The sequence below is a fragment of the Cervus canadensis genome, chromosome 31, assembly GCF_019320065.1.
Source record: "Cervus canadensis isolate Bull #8, Minnesota chromosome 31, ASM1932006v1, whole genome shotgun sequence".
Taxonomy (NCBI): Eukaryota; Metazoa; Chordata; class Mammalia; order Artiodactyla; family Cervidae; genus Cervus; species Cervus canadensis.
The window spans coordinates 1407337-1423335 of record NC_057416.1 but is presented as its reverse complement, the minus strand read 5'-3'; the positions used below and the strand labels follow the sequence as shown (position 1 = coordinate 1423335).

Here is a 15999-nt window from a genome sequence, read left to right as displayed (position 1 = left end):
TGCGATGGTTGGCAGGCCAAGGGGACGTGGGGGTGGTGGGGTGCAGGGGGAAGCAAAGCCCAGGAAGCAGAGAGGAGGCAGAAGCACCCGGGGAGATAAGTGAGGCGGGGTCACGCGGCTGCTGTTTCTGGTGGTCACTGGAATCTGGAGGGGGAGAAGGAATCATTGTTCCAGGCAGGAGACAGGACTCTTTTGTTCCCAGAGCGCTTGCAACAAGGACTAAGCTGTTTTCTGGCTTTGCTGTGTCTCCAGCGGGGGAGGTGAAGGGCAGGCTGGGAGCAGGGAAGGCCGGCCCCCCAGCCTTGCAGACTTGGGGTGGTGGACAGGGGCCTCCACCTCAGTGCTTCACGCTCACACGCAGGCTCCTGGGGGCCAGCAGGTGACACCCGAGGTGTGAGGCCCCGGGGGCTGTGCTCTTCCCTTCCTCCCCCCATCCCCTCCTCTGGCAGAGCAGTTCAAAATTCGGGGAGCTGGGACTGGGAAGGAATGTCAAAGAAGGGCAGAGAAAGAGGATGGGTGTTCTAGAACGTTTCTTCTTGCTCTCAGAGCCCTGGTCCTGCCCAGAACGAGCTCTGATTCTCAGCAGGGTGGGGCGGGGGTGTCATAGGTGCTGAGAAGATACAGTCAGGAAGGTGCCGTGGCTCGAGGAGCCCTGAGACACGGCCAGCACCCCACTCCTTTTTCTGTCCCCACGGCCTGGGTCTCCGTGGGTGAGAAGCAGGGCATCGCAGCCCCCACCCCACCCTGAGAGAGGCCAGCGCCCCTCAGAACTGGGCAGCATCTGCACCTAGTTATCCGGGACCCGCCAGATGAGCTGGGGGACTGGGTCTGGGCCCTGGGAATTCAGAGCCAGGTAGTCTGACAGCCCAGGAAGGAGGGCCTGCAGGGGACAGAGGGGCCCAGACCCCCTCCCTCGCTCCCCGCTGCAGCTCCCCGCCTGGTCCTGGACCTGCCCCCACGCCCACCATCACCCTCACAATGCTTCCTTTGCTCAAGGGTATCCCCACCCCCTCGGGGAGGTCCCAGCCCAGCCGGATCCCCTGGGCTGCCCTCCCCACCTCCCCCTCTCAGCAGGACGCTGACTCCCGCTGCACCGAGAGCCTGGAGGCGGGGTGACCTCCCGGCTCCACTCCCACCCACGCAGGAAGGACGTGAGCACCTCTCTGGGGACCAGGAGTCCCTGCTCCTGCCCGAGGCTACCTCGGCTACTTTGCAGACTATGCTGCCACAGCCTGCTGGCCCCCCTCCCCAACTTCCAAACCCTCTCACGTGCCTGCAGGCCGGCCCCCTCTGTGCCTGGGACCCTTCCCGCAAACTCTGCAGAAGCCCGCTGAGATGCTGCGCTTCCACTTTCCAGCCTCCTGCCCGCCGCCCTCTCCCGCCTGGCTGTGGTCACGGAGCTGTGACCCAGGGGACAGAACCCCCTCAATCCTGTGGGGTTCCTGGGTCCTGGGAGCGCGTTTGTTCTAATGTGGTGGTTTCAGGATGGGGGCTCCAAAGTCCTGAGCCGAGATTAGAAGCTTGGAACTTCCGGCCCCACCCGCCTCTCCTGGGAGGAGAAAGGCTGGAGACTGAATTCATGATGCATCGTGGCTGTGCCTCTGTGATGAACCCTCCATCAAAACCCACAAACTACGGGGTTCAGAGAGCTTCCGGGAGCGTGGGCACGGCCCCAGCTTCAGGGGCGGGAGCTCCTGTCCCCCAGACACTCCCAGACCTCGCCCTCTGTGCCTCATCATCTGACTGTCCGTATCTTTCAACCTCATCCTTTCCTGTATGTATGTAACACACCGGTAAACGTAAGTAGTGTTCCCTGAGTTCTGTGAGCAAATTACTGAACCCAGGGAACGGAGCCCAGGTCAGTCAGAAGTGGGCGAGGCCTGGGCTGGTGTGTGAGCTGGACATCTGTGGGACCCAGCCCTTAGCTGCAAGGTCCCTCTCTTCATCCTGCTTGTAATCCTCCAAAAATGACCCTGGTCTTTATTGAAAAGGAGATGTTTGCTCATGAGAATGATACGGTGGAGAATTCTGACAACACCAAGTGCTGTCAAGGCTGGGAAGGGGGTGACTGGAATTCTCGTGTTGATTATGGGGGTGCAGGTAGAACATTTTATCAGGAAGACCATCTGCAGTCTCATAAACTAAGCATGTAAGTACCATCTGATCCAGCAATTCCACTAGGTATTTATCCCAGCTACAAAAACCTGCATTGCAAGATTTGTACAAGGAGTGTTCTTGGCAGCTTTATTCAAAACAGTGCCTTTGGAGAGACAACACATCAGTAGGTGATCAGATAAACTAATACTGTTACAATGTAATGGAACGCTGAAAGTGAAAGTCGCTCAGTCCTCTCCGACTCTTTGAGACCCCCATAGACTATACAGTCCATGGAATTCTCGAGGCCAGAATACTGAAGTGGGTAGCCTTTTTCTTCTCCAGGGGATCTTCCCAACCTAGGGACTGAACCCAGGTCTCCCACATTGCAAGCGGATTCTTTACCAGCTGAGCCACAAGGGAAACCCAAGAATACTGGAGTGGGTAGCCTATCCCTTCTCCAGCGGGTCTTCCCAACCCAGGAATCAAACTGGGGTCTCTGCATTGCAGATGGATTCTTTACCAACTGAGCTATCAGGGAAGCCCTCAATTGAATGCTGCTGCTGCTGCTGAATGCTACTTGGTATTAAAAAAAAAAAAAGAACAATGTTGACAAATCTGAAAGAAATGAGACACCTCGACTGTGTATTCGCAAGTATGTGAAGTTCTTCAATAGGCAAAAATAGTATTCAGTGAAGCCTCAGATAAGACCCAGGGTCTGGGAGGAGCCCTGGGGTCATCCAACTGATGGAGATGCGGGCCCGGCTGCTGGTACCACCAGCATATGTGTTTTTCTAAATTCATCTCACTGTATGTTTTAAATGGGCCCGTTCATTTGATAGTCCCTCAAGGGAGTTCTTTTTTTTTTTTTTTTAAGTAAGTAGGATATCAACGTCAAGAAGAGGCAGAATTTGAAGTGAATTTTAACATGATCAAGAAACACAGTGAGTGTTCAAGTCCATCATCCCTGCGGGTTCTTTCAGAGTCCCAAGGCTCTCTTTCCATCCTCTATAATTAAACTTACTTTTGGGTGGCAGCAATGTTTAATATAAAATTTAAGTAACTTATGTTCAGTTCTAGCATCTTCAATTATTTTCACTTTGGCTTACTTGTGTGTGTAGAAACAGCACACTTCATATTATAGTTCCAAATGCATGGTATGGTAGCTTTGTTAGGTTTTATGAGCTTGCCTGGGTATAAAGCAACAATCAGAGCAATACTGTCACAGATATTTACTTCAACTAAGGCTCAGGATGTAAAGTTCTGTGTCACGAGTTACCTTCAGGTTAGACACTCAGTCCATCAGATCCTCCCCCATAAAGTGCCATTCCTACGGCAAGCCCTCAGTACCAACAATTCAGTTTTCCTTGTACATCCAAAATCACATCTTTTAGTTAGCTTTTATCACTTTTTACTTTTTTCACTTAATTGTTCCCAAGTTTAATATGACTGAATTATTCAACAAACAGACAACAAAGAAGCTGTTCTCAAAAATAAAAAGCCCCGCCCGTTCTAGCTCCTGGCCTCTAATGGGTCAGATCCAGCCAAGATTTGAAAGCATCTGTGGAAAAGCTATGACTAAGTGAGTGCTCACTCTATTGTCATTTTCCTGCTTCCTTCCCACATGAAACTTAGACAAGACCACTGTGTTGCAGATGAATAAAATGAACACACTAATTTGAAGGGAGAAACGTTACCATTTTCTTTTTTTTTTTTCAAAATCAAATGCTTTATTGTTATTGTTGTTCTAATTTCCACTGAACTCAGCCTAACAATTTTGAGTTTGTGGGATAAAATTAAGCAAGAACACTCTGAGATTGTTTTCTCTTTGCCAGAAATACCTGGTTAGAGGCAGAGGCAAGTTGTCAATGGCACCTCTGAACAGGGGAACCCAATCGTCAGCACCTGGCATTCTTCTCCTTCTTCTCTGCTTGTCCATCCCTCAGAGGTTCCAGGTCCCCCAAAGGACCGTTAAGGAAAACAAAACCCATTGTTCATCACAAGTAGGTCAAAAGTCTCCTAGACTCCCACTTTATCCACTTTATCAGCACACCACTGGTCTTGTTCACTGAGGGTCATCCTGAACTCAGCATTTTCCAAACTATGAGAATCACATGAGAAGTACATAAAATGGCAGAAGTCAAAGGTCTATTCCAGACTTCGGATGTGAACGAAGCAGAGGTTAAGGTAGGCTCACCCTCCTTGCAGGTGTATAATTTACCACTGACCCTCTGAGTAGATGCAGCTCTCTGTATAGGTGGTTCCTCTGTACCCAAGGTTCAGCATCCACTGCTTCAACCAACCATGGATAGTGTAGCATTGTAGTATCTACAGCTTAATGGTGTAGGCATCAGAAGTGGTTATTGGGATGCTTCCTTCTGGTTTCCTGCCCAGAAACCAAGCGTGGTCTGTGTTTTTGAAGTTTAACTATATTTCCATCAAATTCTCTTTTGGACTTAATGTCCAATTTCATGAAGAAAGCTCTCTCCTTTTAAGTTTCCTTTCATAAATTTTACAGGGACTTCACTGGTGGCTCAAATGGTAAAGAATTCCTTTGCAATGCGGGACACCCGGATTTGATCCCTGGGTCAGGAAGATCCCCTGGAGAAGGGAACGACAACCCACTCCAGTATTCTTACCTTCTCCCACAGAGTTCAAAAGTCTGTTCTGTACTTCTGTGTCTCTTTTTCTGTTTTGCATATAGGGTTATCATTACCATCTTTCTAAATTCCATATATATGTGTTAGTATGCTATAATGTTCTTTATCTTTCTGGCTTATTTCACTCTGTATAATGGGCTCCAGTTTCATCCATCTCATTAGAACTGATTCAAATGAATTCTTTTTAACAGCTGAGTAATATTCCATGGTGTATATGTACCACAGCTTCCTTATCCATTCATCTGCTGATGGGCATCTAGGTTGCTTCCATGTCCTGGCTATTATAAACAGTGCTGCGATGAACATTGGGGTGCACGTGTCTCTTTCAGATCTGGTTTCCTCAGTGTGTATGCCCAGAAGTGGGATTGCTGGGTCATATGGCAGTTCTATTTCCAGTTTTTTAAGAAATCTCCACACTGTTCTCCATAGTGGCTGTACTAGTTTGCATTCCCACCGACAGTGTAAGAGGGTTCCCTTTTCTTCACACCCTCTCCAGCATTTATTGCTTGTAGACTTTTGGATAGCAGCCATCCTGACTGGCGTGCAATGGTACCTCAACGTTACCATTTTCTAAAGTCTCTGAAGCATTTCTTTCCTTTACTTGTACTACTATTATTACTTTTATCACTATTTATTGCTTGCAGCACTATTACCTGCACCCAGGGGGTGCTAAGGGACTCTGTTTTTCCAGGCACTGCTGCCTATTTCATCTCTACTGAAATTGGCCTCCAGTCCACTTCCCCCATCAGCTATCTTCTCCCTCCATGAAACCTCAGTTTCTAGAACACGATTCAACCCTTCCCCCTAAACCCACACTAATGGAGTCTCTCCTCTATACAATGTTTATTACTGTCCTTCTCCTTGCAGTCCACAAAGTGGAAGCACAAGGCTTGGCAAGTGGAGCTCTTGGATTTTAGCTGCCCCAAGTCCCCACAGGCCAGACCTGTGCCCTTGGTGCTCCCATCTAACTCAAGACTTAAGTCTCATCTGCTTTGTAGCCCCTACAACCTGGTGGTTTCTTCTTCCTCTGAACTCCTATGAATCAGGCTGTTTACTTCTGTGATACTGTAAAACATATTTTAAACTTTGCTTGTATGATTTTTAAGGCCACTTTCGTTCCTGAGATGCTAATCCTTGGAAGTGCTGGCTGTCATTTTAAGATGAGATTAAGTCAAGGTGCTTGCTTTCTTATATTAAGTTATTCAGTACCCCTCAGAGGCGTTGCTCCGGGTTGCCAGCAAGGAAGGTGGGCAGGAGACAGTCTGTTCCCACACAGGGCCTGTTAGTAGTAAGGCCAGGTCTCAACCTCACAATCCAACGTCCCCTGGTGACTCTAGTCCCTTGAGCCATTTCTAACACCTCCTTATAAGTTAAGGATCACAGCCCTATCACTCATTGGATGCTCAAGCTGAAACCCACTGCACCTGCCCCCACCAATCAAGGCTGTTATAAGACTTCATGTCCTCCATGCGACCCGGAGTCTCAACAACAAGCTGTTTGCCCCAGATTTTCCAGGCACTTGGGGTCTCAGCTGCCTAGCTTGGACGTTGAACCTGGATAGCACCACTGACCCCTCAGCTGGGTCTGCACAAGACTGGAGATCCTGTGATGTTCCGAGGCCTGGAGCCTCGTTGCACGTGCGCACAAGGGCAGTCAGGCACATTTTTACAGTCAGGATTCCGGCCCTCCCCGGCTCTGCGTACGACCCCAGGTTCCCCATGTCCATGCCCTCAACGCCCTGCATCCCCACGTCCATGGCCCCACCCCCTGCGTCCCCACGTCCACGCCCTCCACGCCCTGCGTCCCCACGTCCACGTCCCCCACGCCCTGCGTCCCCACGTCCACGTCCACATCCCCCACGCCCAGCGTCCCCACGTCCTCGTCCCCCACGCCTTGCGTTTGCAGGTCAGCCGTCCGCCATGTCTCTTTCATGGGCCCTTGGGCTTCACTGAGGCGTTTTGAAACTTTGGCGTTCCGTCTCGTCGTCTCGCTGTGAGTAACCACTCTCCGTGCCTCGCCTCAGTTTGTTTTGTGTCGAAAACCAGCTTGGTGACGAATTTGGTGATGAATTTGCAGGCGGGCCGGGAAGGAGAGGGTACCGAGGACCTCGGCCCGTCGACTTGGCGCCTCACAGGGACCGAGAGGCCCAGGGTGGACTTCGGGCCCCTCTGCTCCAGGGCTGCCCCTCGCGTCCCCACCAGGCACCCTGACCCCCGCTTCTCGGTTTCATTTTGTGGCAGAAAAGTGGTTTGGGGCTTTGGGTAGGAAGACGTCTGTGCCAGGTCGGTGGCAGGTCCTGACTGGGGCGAGGCTGGAGGGTTTGGAGACAATTAGGCAAAGTCCAGCAGCTGAGGGGCTTCCCGGGTGGCTCAGTGGTAAAGAACCCGTCTGCCAACGCAGGAGAGGCAAGAGACGCAGGTTTGACCCCTGGGTCGGGAAAGTCCCATGGAGGAGGAAATGGAACCCTCTCCAGTATTCTAGCCTGAGAAATACCATGGACAGAGGAGCCGGGCAGGTACAGTTCATGGGGCCGTAAATAGCCGGCCACAACTGAGCATGCACACGGCAGCAGAGGCGCCGGCGCTTGAGGCCCGGGCGCTGCAGTTCGGTCTGTGTTCACATCTCTCTATGTCTTAACTGTAGAGAATTGGCGGTTCTGTGCAAGAAACAGTTATCCAAAATGGTAATAAACTGAATATACCACTCAACTGTAATTATACAAACTAAGAAAATACACTTTAATCTGCGTGAGGTTGTCTAGAGTACAGAAGTGTGTGGATGAAAGGGCTGATGTGGAGAGCTTCTTTTATTAAGCTTTGTGGATAACTGTTGAAATTGGAAAGTTGAAATAATATAGAGATCCTGTATCCTCATTACCCAATTCCCTTCATAATAACACCCAGAAAAACTGTAGTTAAACATAGCAACTAGCATACTGACCCTGATACAGTCACAAGCTAAATCACTTCAGTCGTGTCTGACTCTTTGAGACCCCATGGATTGCAGCCCACCAGGCTCTTCTGTCCATGGGATTCTCCAGGCAAGGGTACTGGAGTGGATTGCCGTGCCCTCCTCCAGGGGATCTTCCTGACACAGGGATCAAACCTGTGTTTCTTATGTGTCCTGTGTTGGCAAGCAGGTTCTTTACTACAGGCGCCACTATCCAGTCCCATACAGAACGTTTAAGTGCCCACAAAGACCTTTTTCCTTGCCTGCCTTTTAACAGTTACACCTGCTTTCCTCCCGTCTTTGCTACCTCATCCATCCTTATCTCCATTTCTGTAATTTCCCCTTTTCACAGATGTTGTTTAAATGTAGTCTTACAGTATGTAACCTTTGGCTTTTTTCACTCAGAGTAATTCTTTGGAGATTCACACGGATTAAGTGCTTCAGTGGTCTTTTCTTTTTCATTGCCAAGTACTGTATCATTGTTTGGCTGAATACAGTTTATTTACCTAATTAATGACATTTGGGTCATTTCCTGTTTTCTATTATAATAAGTAAAGCTTCTGTAAGAAAAACAAGAATTGGCTATTGAGAATTAAGCTTCTTGGTGACCACAGCGAGGACCCTTACATTTCGTTGCTGTGACCCCTGGAAGCAAAGCTGCTTCAGAATGGGAGGTGCTTATCCCAAGGTTCCCTCTGTGATTCCCTTTAGGCTGTATTCACCAAAGTTGGGTGACCTTGACTTATGAATCCATGGACAAGGAGGAGGTGAAATTTCTTCCTACCTCTTCTCTTCTCCTCTACCTCCCCACGCCCAACCCCCCCCCCCCAACACACACACTCACACTCACTCTCTCTGTCTGCATGGCCACAGCATCCTTTAGACTCCACAGGAAACAGCCTGGAAATGGATTCTTAAGTTACAATATAACCTTTCAACCAGATTTGTTTTGTAAAGGGGAAGGTGAAATGCTTTTTTATAGTCTTTTATGTTATATCAGAATAAACCTGTACCAAGAAGATGTAAAGTCCTGCAAGGATGGAAAGAAACCTGTTTTGCTTGGTCCTAATGAAAAGGTGGACAACTTGCTGTCAATCAAACCCACTTGGGTAGCCAATTTGGCTAGAAAGCTACCCAAACTCAGGTGGGGCAACATCTGTTAAAGCAAGTTTCCCTTGGGAGTATGAATGCGAGGTGGGTGGGATGGATCTGGGTCCACTCTTCTTCTACAACTCTGAACTTACTTGGAAGAACAGTATGCCAACTTACAGAGATGACCCCAAGGGGGGGTCCAACCTGACTTGGACAAGTGTTCAAAAGTGTATTAACCACCCTTCTCACTTCAGAAGAACATAGATAGTGCAGGGTAAAGCTCAGAAGGAGGCAGATGGGCTTCATACAGAAACCCTTGGTGACCCACCTCGGGCTGCAGGAAGCATAACTGTGTGAAAAGCAGATCCCAGTTGGGTTGTGAATGCTGGGAAAAGTCTGAAACGTGAACTTTATAGAGATTGCATTCTTGCAGGTGTGTGAAGAGGGGGGCAAAACAAAGAAGCCTTAATGAAGTACAGAAGGTAAAACAGAAACTGAATGAGAAGTCTTCAGAATTTCTAGACAGGGTCTGTAAAGCCTACTGGCAGTACAGATACCAATCATAAGGACCTAGAGAATTTAAAATGGGCCCTATGATTCTCATTCGTCAGAGCGACTGACACACAGAAGCTGCAAGAGATGGGAAGGACTTTAGAGATGCTGACATCTCAACTTGTTGAAATGGCCTTAAGTTTGTAATTGCAGGGACCAGTTTCAAGAGAAAAGGAAACAATGGAAAACAAAACGGGCCATTGTGCTGGCGGCTGCCTGAACTCAAGGAAGAGTGGACCAAATTGAGGCCCCAGTGAGGGAGAAAGGTAGGAGGCCTCAAACCGCCACTCGAATGGGGCACCTGAGAGTGGGACCACACTAATGTGCCTGCTGCAGGCAGAGGGGACCCTGGGATAGTGTCCCACGCTTAGACTCTTAAAGAAGGTAGTGAAAGTGAAAGTGGCTCAGTCGTGTCTGACTCTTTGTGACCCCATGGACTATTAGTAGCAAGGAGTGTCAGAGGACCCTAGAGAAAAGCTCCTCTCCAGCAGGGGAAGAGCCCCTGTTGGCTTTCTGTCCCTGCCTGACGGCCTCGCTCCCCCTCTGTGATGAAATTGACTGAACTAAGCGCCAGGGTAGCCTCCGCACCTGGACACCAGGTGGATGTTAAACCACCACTAGAGCAGATCTGCGAGTTGCAGACTCTACCACGGTGGTTCTGGGAGAGAAAGCCCAGAGGGTGAGTCTGGGGGATAGGAAGATGTGGGTGCTGGGAAAAGGGGAGACGGCCACAGCTATACAGATCAGGCTCTGCAGGGGGCGGGCATCCCAGACGTCATGCAGTATCCATGAAGAGGAGGAAGCAAAGCCTGGGGTGGACTCCTAACGGCCTTCCTCCAGTATGCTCCTGCTAGTCACTTTGTGATTGGCTGGTCCACATTTGAGTGTTTGTACTTGATTGAAGAGCACTTAATAGGTTGTAGGAATGCATTGCTTTCCCTTATTCATACTCTGCTCATGACTTTGTTCAGGGTCTCTTGTTGGGTGAACATTTTGGACTTGAAGGAGGCCTTTCCTGCACACCTTTGAGTTTTGAATCCCAAGTCTGCTTTCGAGTGGAAAGGTGGAGGTAAAGGAGTTAGACCACAGTACTGCTGGACAGCACTTCCTCAGGTCCTTACGAGTTCTTCACTGGAGTAGTCCTGGCCAGACCCGGGGACCTTGAACCCTTAAACCTGCTCCAGGATGCAGATGATGCCTGGGCACCAGTGAGACAGAGGACATCTGAGACCAGGTATGGGTTTGACTTCAGACTTCTTGGCTGAACAAGGCTGTAAGGTGTCCAGGAAGAAGGCAGATTCTCAGCGCTCTTAAACATTTGAGGTTTTGAACTCAAGAAGAGAGAGCTGCCTGCTGATGGGGGCGGGGAAGCTCTAAGCAGGATCGCGGTTGCCACCAGAAGACACTAGGGATCCTGGGAGTGACTGGGCTCTGCCACACCTGGACCCCCAGCTCTGGACTCACAGCAGAGCCCTCCTGGAGATGCCTTTAAAGGAGGAGACGGGACCTCTAGGCTAAAATTTTGGAAGATGAACATCCAGAAGGCTGGCTCCACCTCTGCAGGATGGGCCCTTAGGAGAACTGTGATGGGAAATGGAAACCATGCAGCAGAAGGGTTTGACCAGGGTCGTCCAAACCTTGCTGGTTCCAGCCCCAACTCCGACACTGGCTTCTCCCAGAGGCAGGGCAGCCCTGACAGATTTCAGGTTGCTTTTCAGAAGCTGCAAGGAAAAAAAAAAAAGCTACAAGAAAGAAACCAGGGTGAATGGGTTTGCTGCAGTGGTGACTTTGTCCAAATCACACCCTTTAGAAGGCTACTTCTAGGTTATAAGCAGGATGTGTTCTTTTGTGAGTCCTTTGTCTCTAACCTCCTGGGCTTGGAAGGACTTCTGCTTTGATAGAAGTAGGTTATGATGAGGATTTCTGCTACTTTGGTAGAAGAGGGTAATCTCTCTGGTGATGGCTCTGTCTTCCAGAACCTGGTTTCTTCCAAAACCAGATTGTGCTGACCCCTTGGTTGTGGTGGTCAACTTTCTGACCACAGCTAACTTCACTGACTTCAGATGTAACCTATCAATTGGGCTGATCACCTCTCCGCACCTTTCCCTGGATAAAACCCCTAAAAATCCTGAACATTACCTATGGCTGGCTTTCTGTGTGCCCCTTGAGGGTACGTCTTTGCAGTTTTAGTTACCAGCCTTGGGCCTGTGTCTGCCTTGACAAGTGGTGCACAGGAGGTATTTGTTTGTTGGGGTCAGTGTTATAGTGAAACCAGGGATAAGAAAATACACTCAGACAAGTGCTGAGTAGTTTGACTCTTCAAGCCCTGGTTGGGTCTATGCCACTTACGAGCCGAAAGTAGCCAAAGCCATCCTCTTCCCCCCTTCCCCAGATTGAGGCACGATCACAAGATGGCGGCAGGGGTGGCAGGGGGGGAACTGAACCCAGAACCTGTGGGCTAAACCTGTTTTCCCTGCTGTCCCTAGTCAAGGTTGTGAAGGCTTACATGTCCTCCCAGCAGTGCAGAGCCTAATCGATAAGCGTTGATCTGAGGTGTCTTCTAGGAGTTTGGAGGCAGCTCTGTTGAGTTTGGGCTGAGCTGGTTGAGATGGGATAGGACCACCGACCCTCCCCTGGATCTGCATGTGCACTGGTGACCTTGTGAACGTGCAGAGGCCTGGAGCAGTCACGCCTGTGCACAAGGACAGTTAGGCACCTCTTTTATCACGGTGCCCACACGGCCCTGTTCACTCTCCTATCAATACCCCAGTCCCGCACCTCCTGGGAGGCAGACCTGAGATTTGTTCTCCAGTCTCCACACTTGGCTGCCTCACGATAAAGCCCTCTTTGCTGGCGACCTTGGCATCTCAGCGTCTTGGCTGACTGAGCACCCGGCAGAGTGAACCTGGCCACTAACAGTGAGAGTACTAGTGACATTTTGTCTAGGAGGGCTCCTGCATGCTCCATCCCCTGAAAGCCCCTGACAGCAACCCGGTGCCGCTGGGCTCAGCATCCTCAGATGCCGGGCCTTCCCACTCGGTCCTGAAGACCATGTAACTTGTCATCAGAAGTGGTTAGTCTTCCAGTTGTTCAGAACTCAGAGGCAGGGCCGTCTTCCCTCCTGGCTGGAGCGCTTTCTGAGTGGGGGCAGAAGGTCAGCGAGGTCCAGGGCAATAGGACTTCTCTGTGACCAGGATCCAGACGTCAGCAGTGCTTTTCCAGACCCAGCTCTCTAGAGGCGGCAGACTCTGAACTTGAAGGACAAGGGCCAAGTCCCCTGACCGCTGTGGGAAATGCCATCATTTGAGGGGCCAGGGGGTCAAGGGTGGTCCTGCACTGAGGGTGGATGCTCCTCAGGGGACCCTGGATCAGTGAGCAAATGTCTCTCCCGGGCAGCTGCTGCCCATGCAGGGGATTTCCCGTGGACGCAGGTGCCCTCTGCTCTTTGTGGTCAGTGATCTCACTGGAACGACTTGGAAAGCTCAGGTGCTGGTTAGCATTTTTTAGCAGTGGAGTATTAGTGGTGTGTGCACTGTTCAGACATAAGTCTGCACATAAAAGGCTGAGGCGTGGTGTTAGTGAGCTTTATATGCACTGGACAGCTGCCAGTTCACATGACTCACATTGTGTGATCGAGTCCTGGTGATGGATGTAAACCCAGTTCTCTCCCAGGTCTGCCTGTCACTTGCCTTGGGGGGCCTGTGTTCTGGGAGCAGGACTGGGGGTACGGGAATGCTGTAGGCCCCTCTGCACTGTGGAGAAGGGACAGTCTGGGCCGGTGTGACTGACAGGTGGGCTGGAGCAGGAGGGCCACAGTCTACTCCGGACCAGACTCTAGTCAGCTCCCCTGAGTGGTTCCCAGTGAGGTCCTGACTCCTCAGGCTTCGAGGTCTGTCTCTTCATTGTCCCAGTTTAGCAAGTTTCCTATTGAGTCAGATTAGCTGGAGCTCCCGAGGCTCAGCGTGTGACCAGACTGCTCATCCCAATAGCGAGGTCTGAGCCCCTGCCTGCCATCGGCACAAATCCTGTAAGTCGTTTAGTGGAGTCATCCTGCTATGGTCTGAGTGTGTATCCCCCCCAAAACTCAGGTTGAATCCAAATGCCCAGGGTGGTGGTGTGGCCTTTGGGGGGTGATGAGATCAGGAGGGTGGAGCCCCCATGAATGCGGTCAGAGTGCCCCCAGCCCTTCGGCCACTTGAGGACACGGGGAGAAGGCACCATGTGTGAACTGTGGAGAGGCCTCACCAGACATGGCGTCTGCTGCATGTTTATCCTGGATGTCCCTCCTGCAGGCTCTGAGGACTCAGCTCGTGGTCCTGCTGCGACGAGCTCAGCAGATGGCCCCACCCCTGCTGTTCCGTCTCACCAGCTTCCTGCTGTGGCCCCACCTGCTCCTGAGGGTCGCCTCCAGAGCGGGCGGTGAGCCTGACCTTGCCCCCATGGGAAAGTCCATGGCAGGAATGAATCCCTCTTGCCTGACTCTCCTCCTGTCCTGACAAGCGTTGGGGGTAGACAGCGACGGGGTCTGAGGATGGGGGGCTGCCGCATGTGTCCCTCTGTGAAGTGACTTCACAGAGGAGAGTGTGGGGCCGGGATTTGCTGGACTGGGGCCATGCTTGTCTTGGTTCTCACTTGTGGTAACCATTAAAAAATATAGTAAACCCGTTTCATGGTGACAAAACAATTCTTGTCTTAAGAGAACTGCTTTCTAAAACCAACCGTTCACTGAGAAGTGTAAATTATTGTATATTTTTGCCAGTTTATCCTGAATTTCCAGTAGTGAGGAGAGCTCACATCCGTTCCTGCATCTGTTGGTCGCACCAGACCAGGGCCTGGAGCCGTTTCCATAAGTGAGGAAACAGGAGTGGGGACATGGTGCCCTGGGGCCAGTGGGGACCTGCCATTTCAGGAGCGGCGCGGGCAGTCCGGCTGGGCTGTGGGCACTGGGGCTCTGACCCTGAGAGCAGGGTCCCTGGGGGTCTTCAGCCAAGAACAGCCGTGTGGTGACTCAGGAACAGAGTGGTTCTGCCGTGTGGACCAGGTCTTGGTGGGGAGCCGGGGCGGAGGCGGAGGTGTGCATCCTGGCGCGTCCTGCAGGTGGAGCCCGCGGAACATGCTGGCGGGGTGGAGTCCAGGCCATCCCGGGAGGACTGACTGAAACCCCAGGGAGGGAAGCCGTGCCCTTCAAGAGGCGGAGGCAGAGGCGGTTGAGGAGAGATGGGACGAGGCCGGTTCGGGGTGAAGTGGCGCTCCGAAGCGTTTCGGACACCCAGGAGATGCTTGGGGGCAGCTGGCTGTGCGGCTGGAGCAGAGGTAAAACCTGGGAGCTTGGAGGGGCCAGGCCTGGCTGAGACCCCCGGGGCAGGGTGGGCTCGCCTCTGGAGAGCACAGTGGTGGGGAGGCTTGGTGGGGGGAGGGACCAAGATGGGGTTGTGTCCCAGACCCTCAAGGAGGAGCCTTGCGAAGGGGAAGCGACTGTGAGTGCTGTGAAGGGTCAGACACCGGTGCCGCCGTGCCGGGGTGGGCGGCATGCCGTGGGGGGACGGGGTGGGGGCTGCCGGGGACACGGCGTTGCGGGTACAGGAGGCCCTTTCAGGGCTCTCTGTGAAGAAGAAAAGTGGCCGCTGAAGGAGTGAGATCCAGGAGGTCTTAGTGTTGGGAGTGGTCATCAAGCAGAAGGGTTGATGGGCAGAGAAGTGGTCACGTGACGGCGGAGGAGGGCTGCGGAGAGGCCTGGACAGGCCCGGGCACCAGTGGGAAGAGGCCGGGCCAGGCGCCTTGGGGCAGTTGGAGGGATGGAACGATGGTGAGGTGTGGACCTTCTCTTCTGTGTAGAGTCCTTGCGGCCTCGGGAGATGCTGGGGTCTGAGGGGCAGCACAGAGGGCAGAGCAGCGGGAGTGTGTGCTCACAGCTGCGCAGGAGGGCCTCCTGATTGGTGGCTGAGCATTTAGCAGGAGGCTGGTGGGGTAGGTCACGGACTCTTACTGTGACTGCGGGCCTGGAGGGCTCATGTCCCAGCCCCACTCGCATGTGGGCTCAGATCTCCCTAGCTGCCTCTTGTAAATACTGCTGCTGTGAACTGGGCGTTGCATGTTTCTTTTCCAGTCTGTGTTGTGTTGTTTGTGTGTGTACCCAAGAGTGGGATTGCTGAACCTCTTGTTGGTTCTATTTTTAATTTTTTCCACTACTGTTTTCTGCATAGTGGCTGCACCGATTTCCATTCCCACCAGCACTGTAGGAGCTCTCCCTTTACTCCACAGCCTCCTCAGTGCTTCCTGTCTTTCTGAGGGTAGTCAGTAAAGAATCTGCCAGCAGTGCAGGAGACTTGGGTCCAGTCCCTAGATGGGGAAGGTCCCCTGGAGAAGGGAACAGCTGCCCCACTCCAGTACTCTGTCCTGGAGAATTTCGAAGGACAGAGGAACCTGGCAGGCTTTAGTCCATGGGTTCACAAAGAGTCAGGCACCACTGAGTGACTAACACTTTTTACTTTTCATTCTGACAAATACAAAGTGAAACTTCACTGTAGTTTTGACTTGCATTTTCCTGATTAGCCAGTAATGTTGAGCGTCTTTTCATGTGCCTCTTGGCGATCTATATTTTCTCCTTGGAGGAACTGTCTGTTCAGGTCCTCTGCCCATTTTTTAATCAGAT

At 51.7% G+C, this 15999-nt stretch overlaps 1 long non-coding RNA gene across 2 annotated transcripts; it reads left to right on the top strand.

Moving 5' to 3' along the window:
* The first annotated feature begins 6635 nt into the window (after positions 1-6635).
* Positions 6636-14072, top strand: LOC122432471. Of its 2 annotated transcripts, none has more exons than XR_006266836.1 (4): positions 6636-6746; positions 9501-9613; positions 10319-10581; positions 13640-14072. It is a non-coding gene; the product is annotated as an uncharacterized LOC122432471 (long non-coding RNA). The 2 variants fall into 2 exon arrangements; XR_006266835.1 differs by having other exon boundaries at positions 6671-6746; positions 9488-9613.
* The last annotated feature ends 1927 nt before the right edge of the window (positions 14073-15999 follow it).